Source organism: Macaca thibetana, chromosome 9 (genome assembly GCF_024542745.1).
Source record: "Macaca thibetana thibetana isolate TM-01 chromosome 9, ASM2454274v1, whole genome shotgun sequence".
Taxonomy (NCBI): domain Eukaryota; kingdom Metazoa; phylum Chordata; class Mammalia; order Primates; family Cercopithecidae; genus Macaca; species Macaca thibetana.
In genome coordinates, this window is record NC_065586.1 from 36,570,682 (window position 1) to 36,579,782 (window position 9,101).

A 9,101-nucleotide genomic window follows, 5' to 3' on the forward strand; every position below is an offset into this window, starting at 1 on the left:
ACTGCGAACTCCACTTCCTGGGTTCACACCGTTCTCCCGCCTCAGCCTCCAGAGCAGCTGGGACTACAGGCCTCCAGCCACCACACCTGGCTAATTTTGTTTTTGTATTTTTAGTAGACACAGGGTTTCAACGTGTTAGCCAGGATGGTCTCGATCTCCTGACCTCGTGATTCGCCTGCCTCGGCCTCCCAAAGTGCTGGGATTACAGGCGTGAGCCACCGCGCCCGGCCAAAAGTACTTGGCTTTCCCTTTGCAATAGCATTTCCAATATTTGAATTAAATCTAATGGAGCCTTTGATTTTGAAGTGCATGTATGAATTAGTAGTATGCCATGAATTGTGATAAATTTTTAAACACTGGCTAGCTGTTAGCAAGGTATTATCCATGTCTAATTTTCCAAGTCAGGGAAGAATGCTTTCAATTTTGAATTTATCAACAATGACCAATACAAAATACTTTAAATACTTTTTCATGAATAACCAATATATATTTTTTCTTTTTTCTTCTATTTATTTGTTTGTTTATTTATTTATTTATTCTTGAGACAGGGTTTTACTCTGTCACCCACGCTGGAATACAGTGGCATGATCTCGGCTCACTGCAGCCTCCACCTCCGCAGCTCAAACGATCCTCCTGCCTTAGCTTCCGGAGTAGCTGAGACTACAGGCATGTGCCACACCTCCCAGCTAATTGTTGTATTTTTAGTAGAGGTGGGGTTTCTCTATGATGTCCAAGCTGATCTAAAACTCCTGGGCTGAACTGATCCACCCACGTTGGCCTCCCAAAGTGCTAGGATTTGAGAAATGAGCCACCGTGTCTGACCTATTTTTCTTTTTTTTTTCCTTTTATTATTATTATCTTTTTAGACGGATTCAAGCTCTGTTGACCAGGCTGGAGTGCAGTGGTGTGATCTTGGCTCACTGCAACCCCAGCCTTCCGGGTTCAAGCAATTCTCGTGCCTCAGCCCCCCGACTAGCTGGGACTACAGGCGCATACGGCCACGCCCGGCCAATTTTTTTTTTTTGTATTTTATTAGAGACGGGGTTTCACCGTGTTGCCCAGGCTAGTCGCGAACTCCTGAGCTCAGACAATCCGCCCACCTCGGCTTCCCAAGTGCTGGGATTACCGGCGTGAGCCACCGCACCTGGCCTATTTTGTTTATCTTTTAAAAGCAGGATAAAGTCTGTGAAAAGATAATAGGTAATTCCTTGTCTGATGATTATCTGATATCAAGCATTTCCCTTTAGAAAAGAGGATACTTTCCATACTTGTTTCAATTACATTTTCTCTGTTCCCAGCACAGAAAGTAAATTGAGCTTTCTTGTTCAATAATGTCTTCCTTAAGCACAGGTATTGTTATTTGCTGAATCAGTAAAACGATTTTTGAATTGCTATTTTACCAATGTCAATAAGTTAGCGAGAGAAGGAATTCTGATCTCTCAATATGAAACATTTACTTAAAATCTCACGAATTTAAAGTTAACTTATAACAGGATGTTCTGGAATAATATTATATATACTGTATTCTTACTTCCTGATAGGATTTGGGTTCAGGCATATGCATATGTCAAACTCATCAAATGAGATTCATGTATTTTATTGTATGTAAATTTAAGCTAATAAATGAACTGCAAACAATTATATAATATATATACATATATTTTTAAGACAGAGTCTAGCTCTGTTGCCAGGCTGGAGTGCGGAGGCACGACCTAGGCTCACTGCAACCTCTGCCTCCTGGGTTCAAGCGATTTTCCTGCCTCAGTCTTCGAGTAGCTGGGACTACAGACGCACTACCACGCCCAGCTAATTTTTGTATTTTTAGTAGAGAGGGGAGTTTTACCATGTTGGCCAAGATGGTCTCCATCTCTTGACTGCATGATCCACCCACCTCGGCCCCCAAAGTGCTGGGATTACAGGCATGAGCCACTGCGCCAGGCCTAGAATACTTCTTAATGATACATATGTTAAATATTTAGGGGAATATGTGCTAATGTTTGCAGATTATTTGTATCAGAAATGAATAAAAGAAGATGGATCAATTGATGGATAGAAAATGGGATGCTAAAGCAAGTATAGTTCAATGGTAGTGGTAGAATTTAGGAGGTAAATATTGCAAATTCATTGAAAAATTGTTTGCTTTTTTATGTTTAACATTTTTTACAGTTACATTTAAACATTTAAATTACAATTAAAGAAAAATTGGGCCGGGTGTGGTGGCTCACGCCTGTAATCCCAGCACTTAGGGAGGCTGAGGCAGGCGGATCATGAGGTCAGGAGATTGAGACCATCCTGGCTAGTGGTGAAACCCCAACTCTACTAAAAATGCAAAAAATTAGGCCGGGTGTGGTGGCTCACACCTGTAATGCCAGCACTTTGGGAGGCTGAGGTGGGTGGATCACCTGAGGTGAGGAGTTCAACCCCAGCCTGGCCAACATGGTGAAACCCTGTCTCCACTAAAATACAAAAATTAGCTGGGCATGATGGCGGGTGCCTGTAATCTGAGCTACTTGGGAGGCTGAGACGGGAGAATCTCTTGAACCCAGGAGATGGTGGTTGCGGGGAGCCGAGATCGCACCACTGCACTCTAGCCTGGGCGACTGAGGGAGACTCCATCTCAAAAAAAAAAAAATACAAAAAAATTAGCCGATGTGGTGGCATGCGCCTGTGGTCCTAGCTACTTGGGAGGCTGAGGCAGGAGAATCATCTGAACCTGGGAGGCGGAGGCGACATAGCGAGACTCCATCTCAAAAAAAAAAAAAAAAAAAAAAAGAAAAAGAAAAGAAAAGAAAGAAAGAAAAGAAAAAAAAAAAAAGGAAAAGAAAAATTGCTTATCTGCATAACCCTGAAGAAGCCTGTTTTATTTTTTTAAATTATTTTGAAGGATTTAAAGATCATGGGGTTAGGCAGACTAAATTGTTTAAATATCCTGAGATTGTATTTTGCAGCCCTAATTATTTAAAAATATTTTCTGAAGGAAGATAATAAATGAGAGTTTTTGCCTTTCAATCTACATGAGTAGCTTTCACTGGGAGGATTAAAACTGAATTCACATTTTAGTTTCTTGCCTTCCATCGACCCTAATTTTTAGAGGTTTAGAAATTGGCTACAAAACTGGTTTGGTGCTGAAACTTGGCACCAAAACCTAAAACACAAGACCAAGTCATCATTTTCAGTTTATTTTTAAGCCTTTTGGCAAGAAGTCACAAAATTCATTTCTTTGCTGGAGACTGTAATGCCAGGGGATGTCAGGACACAATGTCCCTTCAGCGATATAACAGGAACACCTGCACACATGTGCAGTGAGATGATGATCCTCTACGAGTCCAAAAATGTTTAATTAGAAATTCAGAAATAAACGAGAAGGTAAATGTTTACACTGGCAGTATCATTCTGCTTCGGTTTTGTAAGATTCTCCATGGATGTATGAACTTTCTAGCCAAGGATTCAAAATGTCGACACCTTTGTTTGCGACCTTACTATATTTCTGTGTGAACGTTTCAAAATGAAGAGGAAAGATTGTAATATTAATTATTTGTGGATTCAGGTGGAGAATGTAAGGAAGTTATTTCTTCTGATTCATTTCTTTTTGTTCTTTTCTATTTTTTTAAATTTGCACGTTTTGCTATTTTTTCCATTGACACTAACACTACTATTTCAAGGAAGTCTAACTTTCAGTTTAATTTGGCTCTTGTCTCAAATTCAATCATTTTGTGGTTTTTACTCCTTTTTTCATATTTATTAACACTTTATATTTCTGAACATTAACATTTTATGTTCCATCTCAGTATACATCTCAATAGCTGGATAAACTTCCAGATTGGACCGAGTGCAGTGGCTCACGCCTGTAATCCTAGCACTTTGGGAGGCCACGGCAGGCGAATCACCTGAGATGGGGAGTTCGAGACCAGCCTGACCAACATTGAGAAACCCCGTCTCTACTAAAAATGCAATATTAGCCAGGCGTGGTGGCGCATGCCTGTAATCCCAGCTACTCGGGAAGGGTGAGCCAGTAGAATTGCTTGAACCTGGGAGGCGGAGGTTGCGGTGAGCCGAGATGGCACCATTGCACACCAGCCTGGGCAACAAGAGCGACACTCCGTCTCAGAGAAAAAAAAAAAAAAAAAAAGGCCGAGCACGGTGGCTCAGCCTGTAATCCCAGCACCTTGGGAGGCCGAGGCGGGTGGATGGCCTGAGGTCAGGAGTTTGTGACCAGCCTGGCCAACATGGTGAAACCCCGCCTCTACTAAAAAAAAAAAAAAAATACAAAAATTAGCCGGGCGTAGCTCGGGAGGCTGAGGCAGGAGAATCGCTTGAACCCGAGGGGCAAAGGTTGCAGTGAGCCGAGGTCTCGCCATTGCACTCCAGCCTGGGCAACACGAGCGAGACTTCATCTCAAAAAAAAAACCATCCAGATTAAAATGCTTTTGTTTTTAATACCACATATTCTCACTCAAATCTGGGAGCTAAAAGAAAAAAGTGAACTCATGAAGAGTAGAATAATGGTTATCAAAGACTGGGAAGGGTAGCAGACAGGAGGGGACAAAGTGAAAATGGTTATTGGGTTCAAAAATACATAGAATCAATTAGATCGAGTATTAAGTAGCACAATAGGGTGACTACAGTAAACAAGTCATTGTATATTTTAATTAATTAATTAATTAATTAATTTATTCATTTATTTTGAGATGGAGTCTTGCTCTGTCGCTCAGGCTGGAGTGCAGTGACACGATCTCACTGCAACCTCCGCCTCCTGGGTTCAACCGATTCCCCTTCCTCAGCCTCCTGAGTAGCTGGGACCACAGATGTGCACCACTATACTGGCTAATTTTTGTATTTTTAGTAGAGACAGAGTTTCACTATGTTGGCCAGGCTGGTCTCAAACTCCTTATGTCAAGTGGTCCACGTGCCTCGGTCTCCCAAAGTGCTGGGATTACAGGTGTGAGCTACCGCATCCGGCCAAGTGTATATTTTAAAACAATGAAAAGAATAGAATTGAAATGTTCCTAACACAAAGAAGTGATAAATACATAAAGGAATGGATATTCCAATTACCCTGATTACTGCATTCCACATTATATGCCTGTATCAAAACATTGCATGTACCCCATAAATATATACAATTATTATGTACCTATTATATATATGCATATATGTGTGTATCTATATACACACACATATATACATTTTTTTAATTTAAAGCCCCTTGGAAAGACTAGCCTGGTACCTTGTCTATATGATTCCCTTACAAACTTCCTGTCCTTGTGGTAAGTAAAGAATGTCACTTTCTGGCATGCCCAGGAGCGTTAAGATATTTGGGGATTGGCCAGCGTGGTGGCTCACGCTTGTAATCCCAGCACTTTGGGAGCCCGACGTGGGTGGATCACCTGAGACCAGGAGTTCGAGACTGACCTGGCCAACATGGTGAAACCCCATCTCTACTAAAGATATAGAAACTAGCCGGGCGTTGTGGTGGGTGCCTGTAATTCTAGCTACTCAGGAGGCTGAGGCAGGAAAATTGCTTGAACCCAGGAGATGGAGTTTGCAGTGAGCCGACAAGGTGTCACTGCACTGCAGCCTCAGTGACAGTGAGACTCTGTCTCCAAATAAAAAAGAAAGAAAAAAGGAAAAGAAGATATTTTGAGATCTAGAGTAAATTCACCCAATTTGTACAGACATTGCAGGCACAATCTGATGGCAGGTCCTTGGCTTAGCTTCCTGGCCTAGAAGTTTTTAAAGGTCTAATCTGAACTTCCTTATCAAAGTTCCAGCAAAGCTAACTTGAAAGAAGCCTGTATTGCCAATCACTATTCTTGCTGTACTTTATGCAAATAATCAGGCCAAGTATAATAAGACTAAAGCTTATTTCACAAATAAATTGATCTTACTGTGAATTTTTTTTTTGTAGAATAGGGGGCTGGGAGAGAGAAAAAATTGCTCAGAGGACAACTATAGCACACCTGTTACCAGGTTCTAGTCCAGACCATTGTTTTTGAGCTTTTATACTTTTCCTACAATTTGAACTGAATCCTGAATTACTTCTTGGAAACAAAAAAGTCTCTAAGGAAAAAAAGGGGGTTTAATCTTCAGGATGTTCTCAAATGGAATAAGTTTTTTTTTTTTTTTCATTCTGGCATGTGAACTCTTTTTGATTGTAATCCTTGTGCACATTATGTTTCTACTATTCAATTTTTTTTTTTTTTTGAGTCAGAGTTTCACTTTTGTCGCCCAGGCTGGAGTCCAAGGGTGTGATCTTGGCTCACTGCAACCTCTGCCTCCCAGGTTTAAGCAATTCTGCTTCAGCCTCCCGAGTAGCTGGGATTACAGGCATGTGCCACCATGCCCGGCTAATTTTATATTTTTAGTGGAAATGGGGTTTCTCCATGTTGGTCAGGCTGGTCTCGAACTCCCAACCTCAGGTTATCTGCCCACCTTGGCCTCCCAAAGTGCTGGGATTACAGGCTTGAGCCACTGAGCCTGGCCTCTACTATTAAAATTATTAACGTTTTGTACCTCTCAATGTTTTACATCTTCTGATAAAATCAAAATCGTGGTATTCAGAAGACTAGAGACGATTCAACCAAGCCTGTGAATCTCTCTCATTTGGAATCCTGCTGGGCCCAGATCTGTTCTCCATTGCCAGTGCACTGCTGCTGAAGCTATCCAATATCAAGCACCCTCCCTCTAGACCTAGGGACTATCATAGAAGAGATGGATGTGTGAGACTGTATGGCCCAGTTTCAAGGGGTGCGAGTAGAAAAGCAGCCTGTTGAATGGCAAGACCGATGCCATTTGAAGTGAAACCACCATGATGAACAATGTTACACTCTTGCATGGTGCATCCTCACATGTGGCAAGGTCTTGAAACAATTCCTATAGCATATTCTGCCTCTCATAAAGATGCTTATCTAACCTCCCCAGTAGTCACAAGTCTTACAGGAACATCTGAGGCATGACCAGATGCACATGTCGGTACCCTAAGAGCTTGCTATCTAAAGGGTACTTTCTAGAGGGTGGGTGCAGGGATCCACCATCTCTCAGCCACCAGGGATATCACTTCTTTTCACAAGTTCCTATTAAACACTTCTTTTTTCAGAAAAATAAGTGTTTTTCTCTTTGGTAATAGATTAAGGTTCTTCTACCAGTTCTAAATTGTGTAGGAAACAAAATATTATGCAGAAATAATTTTTCTTCCTTAAGATTTTACCCAGAACAATAAGCCCAAGTAAAGACAAAAACTAGAGAGAAAATAGGAAAGCAATGAGTTTGATGGTCCTGTTCTCTCAATATATGAAATTAACAATTCTGAGTAGCCAGTCCTGCATGAAGTGCTTTGCATAGAAATACAAAAAGAAAGAAAATATCATTTCTATATTTGAAGAAGCAATAAGTGTGTTGTGCAAATTGAATAAACAAGTCTCTGGATGATACTTGGGTCGAGATACACACTTGGAAGTAATCAGCAAGCAGGTGGAATTTGCAGGTTTTCTGGTAAGAATTTGCAGAATGGTGAAAACTGAAACCTGGGAATAAACACGAGCCACTAATGGAGCAGAGAGGAGTGAAGAGGAAGCGAGGAGAAGGACCTTAAGAGTGCTGTTAAGTATGTGTAAGATTGATGATGACTGCACTGATTAAGCACTTACTATATGCCTGATAGGAACTATATAGGCATCATCTTGTTTAATATTGAAACAATCTCATGAGGAAGGCACTATTATTCCATCCATTTTACAGACAACACAACTGAGGTTTATGCAGTTTAAGTCATTTTTTCAAGGTCACAAGGATTGTGGTTAGTATGTGGTTGAATGAGGACTTAGAGATGCCTACCCTAATTTCAGAATCCAAACTCCGATGGTAGCCAACAGTGCTGGGTGCTGTAATGACATCTCATTGGGATGGGTTGAAAAGTGACCATAGGGCTAGACTAGAAGAGTTGGCACAGTTTCTGAAAGCAAGAAGGAGAAGAACACAAATGACTGTAGTTTGAAGATACAGGACATGGGATAAAGAGAGGATTCCATTATCATAACAGGCCTAATGAACCACAGTAAAGCCCTAATTCATGAATTACCACACAGTGAAGAGAATGTCACTACCTGTTATTTAAATATCCTCTAAGAATGCTGAAAAATGGTAAATGAAGAATGAAACTTGTGAGGCTCAATGGGACAAATTCTCCAAGCCATACTTTGTTCAATGAAATTGATTAATTTTCTTTAAGAAATGACATCATTCTCATGAGGTAATCTATGATTGGTTAGTCTAGGATAATCTAGTGGGTGACAAGGGTCATCTCTCAGTGGAAATCCTATGTTTCCATCTATACATTGTTCCATTTGATCAGTACACTCTTTCGAAGTTCACCCTTTCCTGCATCTCCTGTCTTCTACTAGATTTTTATGCCAACTGGTATGACCATGTTTGAGGATTCCCTGATAATTAGACCAAGTGTGGCAACTCGTGTACTTTTTTATCTCAAAAAGAATATATGAATAATATATCTTCTAATGAATATGTAGAAGAACTGTGAAAAATAAAAGCATACAAAATATACTAATACCGTTTTATAGCATTTATTTTGATACTTGAGTCACATCTAAGGCTAATCATAAAATCTCTGCTAAATAGAGCAGAAGGCATAAGAAAATCTAGTTGAAAAGGACACATGGTAAAAATACTAGTTAGATCCATAGAAGGTGGGTGTATTTTCCTAGTATACTGACATGATGTCTCTCATATCTGACTAAATTTGTGTATACACATGTGAAATTTCTCACTACCTCTTAATACCTTCTAAATAAGAAAACTAGCTGTGTTTGGCTTTTTCCTCCTATCTACCAACTCCCTAATCAAAAGTAGTGATAAAGCTTTTCAGTTTAAAACAGATTTTTAATTTAAAATCCACCTGAAATTTATCAGAAGATTATTGACTGCTTTAAAATCTTAGTAAAAATTGAAATCTGAATTAAGAAAGGTTAATTGATAAAAAATTTATGGTTCAGATTCGTGTTTATGAATCCACCTAAATTTCTCAAAAATACCTTTAGCGTTTAGCTGTGCAGGTCCTGGTCTTGTCTTTGTCTGTGTGGGTTCTC